This window comes from Gobio gobio, assembly GCF_949357685.1.
Source record: "Gobio gobio genome assembly, chromosome: 11".
In the NCBI taxonomy this organism is placed as follows: domain Eukaryota; kingdom Metazoa; phylum Chordata; class Actinopteri; order Cypriniformes; family Gobionidae; genus Gobio; species Gobio gobio.
This window is the reverse complement of record NC_137104.1, coordinates 32,094,952-32,109,951: the sequence shown is the minus strand read 5'-3', so window position 1 is coordinate 32,109,951 and position 15,000 is coordinate 32,094,952.

Sequence of the window (15,000 nt, the reverse complement as noted above, 5' to 3'; positions counted from 1 at the left end):
TCAAACCTTTTGTAGACCTTTTAGCTACTTATTGGAACCAGAAGGAAAGTCAATGAGTGACTTTTTGACCTTTTGGAAAAAAAATTGTTCAATAGGTCAAATATGAACTTCTTGTACAGCCATAATATGTAAAAAAAATTCAAACCTTTTTTAGACCTGTAAGCTACTTATTGGAATCAGAAGGGAAGTCAATGAGTGACTTTTTGACCTTTGGAAAAAAAAATTGTTCAGTAGGTCCAATATGGACTTCTTGTACAGCCATAATATGTTAAAAAAAAAATTTTTTTAAATCAAACCTTTTGTAGACCTTTTAGCTACTTATTTAAACCAGAAGGGAAGTCAATGAGTGACTTTTTGACCTTTGGAAAAAAAAATTGTTCAGTAGGTCCAATATGGACTTCTTGTACAGCCATAATATGTAAAAAAAATAAAAAATAAAAAATGTAAACCTTTTGTAGACGTTTTAGCTACTAATTTAAACCAGAAGGGAAGTCAATGAGTGACTTTTTGACCTTTGGAAAAAAAAATTGTTCAGTAGGTCCAATATGGACTTCTTGTACAGCCATAATATGTAAAAAAAAAAAAAAAAAAAAATGTCAACCTTTTGTAGACGTTTTAGCTACTAATTTTAATCAGAAGGGAAGTTAGTGAGTGACTTTTTTGACCGTTGGGCCAAAAATATGTTCACTAGGTAAAATATGAATTTTTGTACAGCCATAACTTGTAAAAAAATAAAATAAAATAAAACCTTTAAAAACTTTTTGTGGAACTTTTGGCTAGCAATTGGATTCTGAAGGGAAATCAACAAGTATATATAGTTAGTTAGTGTTTAAGGACTGTTGGTAAAAAAATGTTTAGTGGGTCAAATATGGACTTCTGTACAGCCAAGACATGTAAAAAAAAATAAAAATAAAAAAATGTGTTGACCTTTTAGCTACTGACTGGAATTAGGAGTTATGGCTTCTGTATGGCTTAATTTAAAATAAGGACTCTATGAGTATGTATAGCAACTTAATATTTAAGGACTCTTTGGTCAAAAATATTTTCAAAATAATTCAGTTGTGCATTAAAGTATAACATATGTTTTGTTTCAATGCGTTTCAATGAATTGTTGTGTTATATACGGGGATGGCATTTTGCACCATCTAACAATGCTTTGCGTCTTAAGGAGATAACATCTCATGTTAACTTTTGCAGTAAATACAAGAATAGGCTTGTTCTGTATTGTATTGAAAAGAGAGTTGCCGTGCATTGCATGCAATAACTAACTTATGTATTAAAGAGATAAAAAACATATTTGCTTTTGCATTGCATTGCACGAACTAATGCTTCGAAGAGATTAGTGCCTTGCATGAATACAAGGTGTGCATTTAAGAGAAAAGTGATTTTGCATCGCAATGCATACAAAACGCATTGTGCATTGAAGAGATTAGTACTTTTCCGTTGCACTGCATACAAGAACTCGTGTGCATTGAAGAGACAAGGGATTTTGCATTGCAATGCATTCAAGAACTCGTTGTGCATTGAGGAGAATAGTGGTTTTGCATTGCAATGCATACAAAACGCATTGTGCATTAAAGAGAATAGTGGTTTTGGATTGCAATGCACACATTGTGCATTGAATAGATTAGTGCGTTTGCATGAGATTAGTATGTTCTTATGTTCAAAAAGTTCTTATATGCAATGCATACAAGACTCGGTGTGCATTGAACAGATTAGTGCTTTTGCATTGCATTAAAAAAAACTTGTGCATTGACGAGATTAGTGCTTTTGCATTGCATTGCATATAATAACTTTTTGTGCATTGAAGAGACAAGTGATTTTGTATTGCATTGCATTCAAACACTCGGTGTGCAATGAAGAGAATATTGGTTTTGCATTGCAATGCATACAAAACACATTTTGCATTGAAGAGACAAGTGATTTTGCATTGCATAGCATTAAAAAAACTTGTAAATTGACGAGAATAGTGCTTTTGCATTGCAATGCATACGAAACTCATTGTGCATTGAAGAGACAAGTGATTTTGCATTGCATTGCATATCAGATCTTTGTGTGCATTGAAGAGACAAGTGATTTTGCAATGCATTGCATTCAAGAACTCGTGCATTGAAGAGACAAGTGATTTTGTATTGCATTGCATTCAAACACTCGGTGTGCAATGAAGAGACAAGTGATTTTGCATTGCATCGCAATAAAAAAAACTTGTGCATTGACCAGATTAGTGCTTTTGCATTGCAATGCATACAATACTTTTTTGGCATTGAAGAGACAAGTAATTTTGCATTGCATTGCATTCAAGAACTTGTTGTGCATTGAAGAGCCAATTGATTTTGTATTGCATTGCATTCTAACACTCGGTGTGCATTGAAGAGAATAGTGGTTTTGCATTGCAATGCATACAAAAACACATTGTGCATTGAAGAGACAAGTGATTTTGCATTGCATTGCATTCAATAACTTTTTGTGCATTGAAGAGACAAGTGATTTGCATTGCATTGCATTCAAACACTCGGTGTGCATTTAAGAGAATAGTACTTTTGCATTGCAATGCATACAAGACTTGGTGTGCATTGAACAGATTAGTGCTTTTGCATTGCATTAAAAAAACTTGTGCATTGACGAGATTAGTGCTTTTGCATTGCATATAATAACTTTTTGTGCATTGAAGAGACAAGTGATTTTGCATTGCAATGCACACAAAACACATTGTGCATTGAATAGATCAGTGCGTTTGCATTGCATAGCATTAAAAAAACTTGTGCATTGAACAGATTAGTGCTTTTGCATTGCATTAAAAAAAACTTGTGCATTGACGAGATTAGTGATTTTGCAATGCATTGCATTCAAGAACTCGTGCATTGAAGAGACAAGTGATTTTGTATTGCATTGCATTCTAACACTCGGTGTGCATTGAAGAGAATAGTGGTTTTGCATTGCAATGCATACAAAAACACATTGTGCATTGAAGAGACAAGTGATTTTGCATTGCATTGCATTCAATAACTTTTTGTGCATTGAAGAGACAAGTGATTTTGCATTGCATTGCATTCAAACACTCGGTGTGCATTGACCAGATTAGTGCTTTTGCATTGCAATGCATACAATACTTTTTTGGCATTGACGAGACAAGTAATTTTGCATTGCATTCAAGAACTCGTTGTGCATTGAAGAGACAATTGATTTTGTATTGCATCGCATTCTAACACTCGGTGTGCATTGACGAGATTAGTACTTTTGTATTGCAGTGCATACAAGACTCGGTGTGCATTGACGAGATTAGTACTTTTGTATTGCAATGCATACAAGACTCGGTGTGCATTGAAGAGACAAGTGATTTTGCATTGCATTGCATTCAAGAACTCGTTGTGCATTGAAGAGACAATTGATTTTGTATTGCATTGCATTCTAACACTCGGTGTGCATTGAAGAGAATAGTGGTTTTGCATTGCAATGCATGCAAAAACACATTGTGCATTGAAGAGACAAGTGATTTTGCATTGCATTGCATTCAATAACTTTTTGTGCATTGAAGAGACAAGTGATTTTGCAGTGCATTGCATTCAAACACTCGGTGTGCATTTAAGAGATTAGTACTTTTGCATTGCAATGCATACAAGACTCGGTGTGCATTGAACAGATTAGTGCTTTTGCATTGCAATGCATACAATACTTTTTTTTGCATTGAAGAGACAAGTAATTTTGCATTGTATTGCATTCAAGAACTCGTTGTGCATTGAAGAGACAATTGATTTTGTATTGCATCGCATTCTAACACTCGGTGTGCATTGACGAGATTAGTACTTTTGTATTGCAATGCATACAAGACTCGGTGTGCATTGAAGAGACAAGTGATTTTGCATTGCATTGCATTCCAGAACTCGTTGTGCATTGAAGAGACAATTGATTTTGTATTGCATTGCTTTCTAACACTCGGTGTGCATTGAAGAGAATAGTGGTTTTGCATTGCAATGCATACAAAACACATTGTGCATTGAACTGATTAGTGCTTTTGCATTGCAATGCATACTAAACTCATTGTGCATTGAAGAGACAAGTGATTTAGCATTTCGTTGCATTCAAGAACTCGGTGTGCATTGAAATGAGTAGTGTTTTTGCGTTGCACTACATACAAGACTCGTTGTGCATTGAAGAGACAAGTGATTTTGCATTGCATTCCATTCATGAAGTCGGTGTGTATGGAAGAGATTAGTGCTTTTGCATTGCACTGCATACAAGACTCGTCCATTGAAGAGACAAGTGCTGTTGCATTGCATAAAATAACTGATAAGTGATTTTGCATTAGCAAGTGCATGGCAACATCTGTCTATTCAAAAGGTCCTCAATGCACCTCGGAATGAGTTGTCTTGCCAGGAGTAATCCTTAATGCGGGGAAGCAGATAATTATTTCCTGTTTAACATCTTTCTCACCGACGAATCCTCAAACATAAAATGTCTTATAATTCCCTTTGACTCCTCATGTTAAATCAGCCGGAACGTAGTACATTATGACCTATTGAACATGTTTCTGGCCGATGAGTCCTCAAATATTAAATTACTATAAATACTCATTGACGTTACATCAAGCCATACATTAGGTACATATTAATTCTACTGAACATGTTTAAAGTCTCCTTGAACATTGACTTACTATCCATACTTTTTGACTCTAAGCATTAAATTAGTCTATATTTGACCTACTGAACTTATTTCTGGTCGAAGGGTCCACAAAAGGTTATTTTCTATATATTCTCATAGACTCCTTTCGATGGTGAATCAAGGACATCAAGGACACTTTGGTAAAAAAAAAAAAATGGACTATGGCTGATTTATCATCATAAAGAGTCTATAATTGTGATATTTTTGACCTACTGAACATGTTTCTGGCCAAGGTGTCTACAAAGGTTTTCAACTATATACTCTCAATGATTCCTTCTCATGTTAAATCAGACAATAGTCCATATTTGACCTACTGAACATATTTTTTGCCAAAGGGTTCACAAAGGTTTTCATTTGCTATATATTTTCATAGACCCCTTTTGATATTAAATCAGACATACTGTATATATATAACCAACTGAACAAATTTCTGGCCTCGATCATGAACTTACATACTCATTGAGTTCCCTTCTGATTCCCTTTTGTGGACAAAGGGTCAAAAATGGACATATGGACTATGGACTACTTATGGACTGATGAATATTCAGACAGAAATATGTTCAGTAGGTCAGTAGGTGGACTGCGGTGTGGCTGATTTAACATAAGGAGTCTTTGAAAATATATAGTTGAAAATACCGTGTGGACCCCTTGGCCAGAAACATATTCAGAAGGTCAAATATGGACAACTGTACAGCCATAACATGTAAAAATAAAAACAACACTTTAAAAACCCTTTTGTAGAACTTTAGGCTAGTAATTGGATTTGGAAGAGAATTGAATGAGTATTTAATTTAGTATTTATGGAATCTTGGCCCAAAAATATGTTCAGTAGGTCCAATATGGACTTAAAAGCTTTAAAATATTTTTGTGGAGCTTTTGGCTAGTATTGGAAACAGAAGGAAAGTCAATGAGTGTGTATAGTAAGTTAGTGTTTAAGGACTGTTGGGACGAAAATATGTTCAGTATGTAAAATGTGGACTTCTGTACAGCCATAATATGTAAAAAAAAAAAAAAAAAAAACTTTTGTAGACAAGTAAGCTACTTTTTGGAATCAGAAAGGAAGACAATTAGTGACCTTTTTTTAACTTTGGGCCAAAAAAATGTTCAGAAGGTCAAATATGGACTTTGTACAGCCATAATATGTAAAAAAACAAAAAACAAACAAAACAAAAAAACATTTGTAACCTTTTGTAGACCTTTTAGCTGCTTATTTAAACCAGAAGGAAAGTCAATGAGTGACTTTTTGACCTTTGGAAAAAAAAATTGTTCAGTAAGTCAAATATGGACTTCTTGTACAGCCATAATATATATTAAAAAAAAATAAAAAAAAATTAATACCTTTTGTAGACCTTTTAGCTACTTATTGGAACCAGAAGGAAAGTCAATGAGTGACTTTTTGACCTTTGGAAAAAAAAATTTGTTCAGTAGGTCAAATATTGACTTTGTACAGCCATAATGTGTAAAAAAAAAAAAAAAAAATTTTACCTTTTAGCTTTTTGTAAAAATAAATCAGAAGGTACGTCAATGAGTGACTTTTTGACTTTTGGGAAAAAAATTTGTTCAGTAGGTAAAATATGGACTTCTTGTACAGCCATAACATGTAATAAAAAAATAATAATAAAAAATTTAACCTTTTGTAGACCTTTTAGCTACTTATTGGAACCAGAAGGAAAGTCAATGAGTGACTTTTTGACCTTTGGAAAAAAAAAATTGTTCAGTAGGTCAAATATGAACTTGGACAGCCATAATATGTAAAAAAAAATTCAAACCTTTTTTAGACCTGTAAGCTACTTATTGGAATCAGAAGGGAAGTCAATGAGTGACTTTTTGACCTTTGGGACAAAAATTTTTTCAGTAGGTCAAATATGGACTTTGTACAGCCATAATATGTAAAAAAAAAAAAAAAAAAAAAATTTAACCTTTTGTAGACCTTTTAGCTACTAATCTTGGCCCAAAAATATGTTCAGTAGGTCCAATATGGACTTAAAAGCTTTAAAATATTTTTGTGGAGCTTTTGGCTAGTATTGGAAACAGAAGGAAAGTCAATGAGTGTGTATAGTAAGTTAGTGTTTAAGGACTGTTGGGACGAAAATATGTTCAGTATGTAAAATGTGGACTTCTGTACAGCCATAATATGTAAAAAAAAAAAAAAAAAAAACTTTTGTAGACAAGTAAGCTACTTTTTGGAATCAGAAAGGAAGACAATTAGTGACCTTTTTTTAACTTTGGGCCAAAAATATGTTCAGCAGGTCAAATATGGACTTTGTACAGCCATAATATGTATAAAAAAAAAATTTAAAAAAAAAATTAAAATAAAAAATTTGTAACCTTTTGTAGACCTTTTAGCTACTTATTTAAACCAGAAGGAAAGTCAATGAGTGACTATTTGAACTTTGGAAAAAAAAATTGTTCAGTAGGTCAAATATGGACTTCTTGTACAGCCATAATATGAAAAAAAAAAAAAAAAAAAAAATTCAAACCTTTTTTTGACCTGTAAGCTACTTATTGGAATCAGAAGGAAAGTCAATGAGTGACTTTTTGACCTTTGGAAAAAAAAATTGTTCAGTAAGTCAAATATGGACTTCTTGTACAGCCATAATATATATATATATATATATATATATATATATATATATATATATATATATATATATATATATATATATATATATATATATAATTAATACCTTTTGTAGACCTTTTAGCTACTTATTGGAACCAGAAGGAAAGTCAATGAGTGACTTTTTGACCTTTGGAAAAAAAAAATTGTTCAGTAGGTCAAATATGGACTTCTTGTACAGCCATAATATATATATATATATATATAAAAAAAAAAAATTAATACCTTTTGTAGACCTTTTAGCTACTTATTGGAACCAGAAGGAAAGTCAATGAGTGACTTTTTGACCTTTGGAAAAAAAAAATTGTTCAGTAGGTCAAATATGAACTTGTACAGCCATAATATGTAAAAAAAATTCAAACCTTTTTTAGACCTGTAAGCTACTTATTGGAATCAGAAGGGAAGTCAATGAGTGACTTTTTGACCTTTGGGACAAAAATGTGTTCAGTAGGTCAAATATGGACTTTGTACAGCCATAATATGTAAAAAAAAATAAAAAATAAAAATTTAACCTTTTGTAGACCTTTTAGCTACTAATCTTGGCCCAAAAATATGTTCAGTAGGTCCAATATGGACTTAAAAGCTTTAAAATATTTTTGTGGAGCTTTTGGCTAGTATTGGAAACAGAAGGAAAGTCAATGAGTGTGTATAGTAAGTTAGTGTTTAAGGACTGTTGGGACGAAAATATGTTCAGTATGTAAAATGTGGACTTCTGTACAGCCATAATATGTAAAAAAAAAAAAAAAAAAAACTTTTGTAGACAAGTAAGCTACTTTTTGGAATCAGAAAGGAAGACAATTAGTGACCTTTTTTTAACTTTGGGCCGAAAATATGTTCAGTAGGTCAAATATGGACTTTGTACAGCCATAATATGTAAAAAAAAAAAAAAAAAAAAAAAAAAGGTTTAACCTTTTGTAGACCTTTTAGCTACTTATTTAAACCAGAAGGAAAGTCAATGAGTGACTTTTTGAACTTTGGAAAAAAAAATTGTTCAGTAGGTCAAATATGGACTTCTTGTACAGCCATAATATGAAAAAAAAAAAAAAAAAAAAAAAAAAAAATTCAAACCTTTTTTTGACCTGTAAGCTACTTATTGGAATCAGAAGGGAAGTCAATGAGTGATTTTTGACCTTTGGGACAAAAATTTGTTCAGTAGGTCAAATATGGACTTTGTACAGCCATAATATGTATAAAAAAAAATAAAAAAAATAAAACAAAAAAAAATAAAAAAGTTTTAACCTTTTGTAGACCTTTTAGCTACTTATTTAAACCAGAAGGAAAGTCAATGAGTGACTTTTTGACCTTTGGAAAAAAAAATTGTTCAGTAGGTCAAATATGGACTTCTTGTATAGCCATAATATGTAAAAAAAAAAAAAAAAAAAAAAAAATTCTAACCTTTTGTAGACCTTTTAGCTACTTATTGGAACCAGAAGGAAAGTCAATGAGTGACTTTTTGACCTTTGGAAAAAAAAATTGTTCAGTAGGTCAAATATGGACTTCTTGTACAGCCATAATATGTAAAAAAAAAAAAAAAAATTAAAATTCAAACCTTTTGTAGACCTTTTAGCTACTTATTGGAACCAGAAGGAAAGTCAATGAGTGCCTTTTTGACCTTTGGAAAAAAAATTTGTTCAGTAGGTCAAATATTCTTGTACAGCCATAATACGTAAAAAAAAATTCAAACCTTTTTTAGACCTTTAAGCTACTTATTGGAATCAGAAGGGAAGTCAATGAGTGACACTTTGACCTTTGGGACAAAAATTTGTTCAGTAGGTCAAATATGGACTTCTTGTACAGCCATAATAAATATAAAAAAATAAACAAAAAAAATTCAAACCTTTTTTAGACCTTTAGGCTACTTATTGGAACCAGAAGTAAAGTCAATGAGTGACTTTTTGAATTTTTTGAATTTTTTTTTAATATATATTATGGCTGTACAAGAAGTCGATATTTGACCTACTGAACAATTTTTTTTTTCCAAAGGTCAAAAAAAATTTGTTCAGTGGGTCAAATATTGACTTTTTACAGCCATAATGTGTAAAAAAAAAAAAAAAAAAAAAAAAAAAAATGTTTTACCTTTTAGCTTTTTGTAAAAAAAAAAAAAAAAAAAAAAAAAAAATTCAAACCTTTTTGTAGACCTGTAAGCTACTTATTGGAACCAGAAGGAAAGTCAATGAGTGACTTTTTGACCTTTGGAAAAAAAAATTGTTCAGTAGGTCAAATATGGACTTCTTGTACAGCCATAATATGTAAAAAAAATTTAAAAAAAAAAATTCAAACCTTTTGTAGACCTTTTAGCTACTTATTGGAACCAGAAGGAAAGTCAATGAGTGACTTTTTGACCTTTGAAAAAAAAATTTGTTCAGTGGGTCAAATATTGACTTTGTACAGCCATAATGTGTAAAAAAAAAAAAAAAAAAAAAAAAAATTTTTTTTTACCTTTTAGCTTTTTGTAAAAAAAAAAAAAAAAAAAAATCAAACCTTTTGTAGACCTTTTAGCTACTTATTGGAACCAGAAGGAAAGTCAATGAGTGACGTTTTGACCTTTGGAAAAAAAATTGTTCAATAGGTCAAATGTGGACTTCTTGTACAGCCATAATATGTAAAAAAAAAAATTGTAAAAAAATTCAAACCTTTTGTAGACCTTTTAGCTACTTATTGGAACCAGAAGGAAAGTCAATGAGTGACTTTTTGACCTTTGGAAAAAAAATGTGTTCAGTAGGTCAAATATGGACTTTGTACAGCCATAATATGTAAAAAAAAAAAAAAAAAAAAAGTTTTAACCTTTTGTAGACCTTTTAGCTACTTATTTAAACCAGAAGGAAAGTTAATGAGTGACTTTTTGACCTTTGGAAAAAAAATGTGTTCAGTAGGTCAAATATGGACTTTGTACAGCCATAATATGTAAAAAAAAAAAAAAAAAAAAAAAAAAGTTTTAACCTTTTGTAGACCTTTTAGCTACTTATTTAAACCAGAAGGAAAGTCAATGAGTGACTTTTTGACCTTTGGAAAAAAAAAAATTTCAGTAGGTCAAATATAGACATCTTGTACAGCCATAATATATATATATATATATATATATATATATATATATATATATATATATATATATATATATATATATATATATATATATATATATATATATATATATATATATATATATATATATATATATATATATATATATATATATATATATATATATATATATATATATATATATATAAAAAATTCAAACCTTTTTTAGACCTGTAAGCTACTTATTGGAATCAGAAGTGAAGTCAATGAGTCACTTTTTGACCCTTGGAAAAAAAAATTGTTCAATAGGTCAAATATGGACTTCTTGTACAGCCATAATATGTAAAAAAAAAAAAAAATTTTAAAAATCAAACCTTTTGTAGACCTTTTAGCTACTTATTGGAACCAGAAGGAAAGTCAATGAGTGACTTTTTGACCTTTGGAAAAAAAATGTGTCCAGTAGGTCAAATATGGACTTTGTACAGCCATAATATGTAAAAAAAAAAAAAAAAAAAAAATTCAAACCTTTTGTAGACCTTTTAGCTACTTATTGGAACCAGAAGGAAAGTCAATGAGTGACTTTTTGACCTTTGGAAAAAAAATGTGTCCAGTAGGTCAAATATGGACTTTGTACAGCCATAATATGTAAAAAAAAAAAAAAAAAAAATTCAAACCTTTTGTAGACCTTTTAGCTACTTATTGGAACCAGAAGGAAAGTCAATGAGTGACTTTTTGACCTTTGGAAAAAAAAATTGTTCAGTAGGTCAAATATGGACTTCTTGTACAGCCATAATATGTAAAAAAAAAAAAAAAAAAAAATTCAAACCTTTTTTAGACCTGTAAGCTACTTATTGGAATCAGAAGGGAAGTCAATGAGTGACTTTTTGACCTTTGGAAAAAAAATGTGTTCAGTAGGTCAAATATGGACTTTGTACAGCCATAATATGTAAAAAAAAAAAAAAAAAAAAAAAAAGTTTTAACCTTTTGTAGACCTTTTAGCTACTTATTGGAACCAGAAGGAAAGTCAATGAGTGACTTTTTGACCTTTGGGACAAAAATTTGTTCAGTAGGTCAAATATGGACTTCTTGTACAGCCATAACATGTAATAAAAAAAAAAACTTTTTTTTAACCTTTTGTAGACCTTTTAGCTACTGATTGGAACTAAAAGGAAAGTCAATGAGTGACTTTTTGACCTTTGGAAAAAAAAATTGTTCAGTAGGTCAAATATTGACTTTGTACAGCCATAATGTGTAAAAAAAAAAAAAAAAAATTTTACCTTTTAGCTTTTTGTAAAAAAAAAAATAAAAAAAAAAAAAAATTCAAACCTTTTTTAGACCTGTAAGCTACTTATTGGAATCAGAAGGGACGTCAATGAGTGACTTTTTGACTTTTGGGAAAAAAATTTGTTCAGTAGGTCAAATATGGACTTCTTGTACAGCCATAACATGTAATAAAAAAAAAAAAATTGTTTTAACCTTTTGTAGACCTTTTAGCTACTTATTGGAACCAGAAGGAAAGTCAATGAGTGACTTTTTGACCTTTGGAAAAAAAAATTGTTCAGTAGGTCAAATATGGACTTCTTGTACAGCCATAATATGTATTAAAAAAATTCAAACCCTTTGTAGACCTTTTAGCTACTTTTTGGAACCTGAAGGAAAGTCAATGAGTGACTTTTTGACCTTTGGAAAAAAATTTTTTTTCAGTAGGTCAAATATAGACTTCTTGTACAGCCATAATATATATATATATATATATATATATATATATATATATATATATATATATATATATATATATATATATATATATATATATATATATATATATATATATATATATATATATATATATATATATATATATATATATATATATATATATATATAAAAATTCAAACCTTTTGTAGACCTTTTAGCTACTTATTGGAACCAGAAGGAAAGTCAATGAGTGACTTTTTGACCTTTGGAAAAAAAATGTGTTCAGTAGGTCAAATATGGACTTTGTACAGCCATAATATGTAAAAAAATTAAAAAAAAATAAAATTCAAACCTTTTGTAGACCTTTTAGCTACTTATTGGAATCAGAAGGAAAGTCAATGAGTGACTTTTTGACCTTTGGAAAAAAAATTTGTTCAGTAGGTCAAATATTGACTTTGTACAGCCATAATGTGTAAAAAAAAAAAAAAAAAAAAAAAAAATTTTACCTTTTAGCTTTTTGTAAAAAAATAAAAATAAAAAATAAAAAAAAATTCAAACCTTTTTTAGACCTGTAAGCTACTTATTGGAATCAGAAGGGACGTCAATGAGTGACTTTTTGACTTTTGGGAAAAAAATTTGTTCAGTAGGTCAAATATGGACTTCTTGTACAGCCATAACATGTAATAAAAAAAATAAAAAAAATGTTTAAACTTTTGTAGACCTTTTAGCTACTTATTGGAACCAGAAGGAAAGTCAATGAGTGACTTTTTGACCTTTGGAAAAAAAAATTGTTCAGTAGGTCAAATATAGACTTCTTGTACAGCCATAATATGTAAAAAAAAAATTATTCAAACCCTTTGTAGACCATTTAGCTACTTTTTGGAACCTGAAGGAAAGTCAATGAGTGACTTTTTGACCTTTGGAAAAAAAAATGTGTTCAGTAGGTCAAATATGGACTTTGTACAGCCATAATATGTAAAAAAAAAAAAATAAAAAAAAAAAGTTTTAACCTTTTGTAGACCTTTTAGCTACTTATTGGAACCAGAAGGAAAGTCAATGAGTGACTTTTTGACCTTTGGGAGACTCAGTCTTTGGGAGACTGAGACTTCTTGTACAGCCATAATATGTAAAAAAATAAAATAAAAAAATTCAAACCTTTTGTAGACCTTTTAGCTACTTATTGGAACCAGAAGGAAAGTCAATGAGTGACTTTTTGACCTTTGGGAAAAAAAATTGTTCAGTAGGTCAAATATGGACTTCTTGTACAGCCATAATATGTAAAAAAAAAAAAAAAAAAAATTCAAACCTTTTTTAGACCTGTAAGCTACTTATTGGAATCAGAAGGGAAGTCAATGAGTGACTTTTTGACCTTTGGAAAAAAAATGTGTTCAGTAGGTCAAATATGGACTTTGTACAGCCATAATATGTAAAAAAAAAAAAAAAAAAAAAAAAGTTTTAACCTTTTGTAGACCTTTTAGCTACTTATTGGAACCAGAAGGAAAGTCAATGAGTGACTTTTTGACCTTTGGGACAAAAATTTGTTCAGTAGGTCAAATATGGACTTCTTGTACAGCCATAACATGTAATAAAAAAAAAACTTTTTTTTAACCTTTTGTAGACCTTTTAGCTCTTGGAACCAGAAGGAAAGTCAATGAGTGACTTTTTGACCTTTGGGACAAAAATTTGTTCAGTAGGTCAAATATGGACTTCTTGTACAGCCATAATATGTAAAAAAAAAAAAAAAATTCAAACCTTTTTTAGACCTGTAAGCTACTTATTGGCATCAGAAGGGAAGTCAATAAGTGATTTTTTGACCTTTGGGACAAAAATTTGTTCAGTAGGTCAAATATGGACTTTGTACAGCCATAATATGTATTAAAAAAAAAAAAAAAAAAAAAAGTTTTAACCTTTTGTAGACCTTTTAGCTACTTATTTAAACCAGAAGGATAGTCAATGAGTGACTTTTTGACCTTTGGAAAAAAAAATTGTTCAGTAGGTCAAATATGGACTTCTTGTATAGCCATAATATGTAAAAAATAAATAAATAAATAAATAAAAAATAATGTGAACCTTTTTTAGACCTGTAAGCTACTTATTGGAATCAGAAGGGACGTCAATGAGTGACTTTTTGACCTCTGGGACAAAAAATTGTCCAGTAGGTCAAATATGGACTTCTTGTACAGCCATAATATGTAAAAAAATAAAATAAAAAAATTCAAACCTTTTGTAGACCTTTTAGCTACTTATTGGAACCAGAAGGAAAGTCAATGAGTGACTTTTTGACCTTTGGGAAAAAAAATTGTTCAGTAGGTCAAATATGGACTTCTTGTACAGCCATAATATGTAAAAAAAAAAAAAAAAAAAAAAATTCAAACCTTTTTTAGACCTGTAAGCTACTTATTGGAATCAGAAGGGAAGTCAATGAGTGACTTTTTGACCTTTGGAAAAAAAATGTGTTCAGTAGGTCAAATATGGACTTTGTACAGCCATAATGTGTAAAAAAAAAAAAAAAAAAAAAAAAAGTTTTAACCTTTTGTAGACCTTTTAGCTACTTATTGGAACCAGAAGGAAAGTCAATGAGTGACTTTTTGACCTTTGGGACAAAAATTTGTTCAGTAGGTCAAATATGGACTTCTTGTACAGCCATAACATGTAATAAAAAAAAAACTTTTTTTTAACCTTTTGTAGACCTTTTAGCTCTTGGAACCAGAAGGAAAGTCAATGAGTGACTTTTTGACCTTTGGGACAAAAATTTGTTCAGTAGGTCAAATATGGACTTCTTGTACAGCCATAATATGTAAAAAAAAAAAAAAATTCAAACCTTTTTTAGACCTGTAAGCTACTTATTGGCATCAGAAGGGAAGTCAATAAGTGATTTTTTGACCTTTGGGACAAAAATTTGTTCAGTAGGTCAAATATGGACTTTGTACAGCCATAATATGTATTAAAAAAAAAAAAAAAAAAAAAAGTTTTAACCTTTTGTAGACCTTTTAGCTACTTAT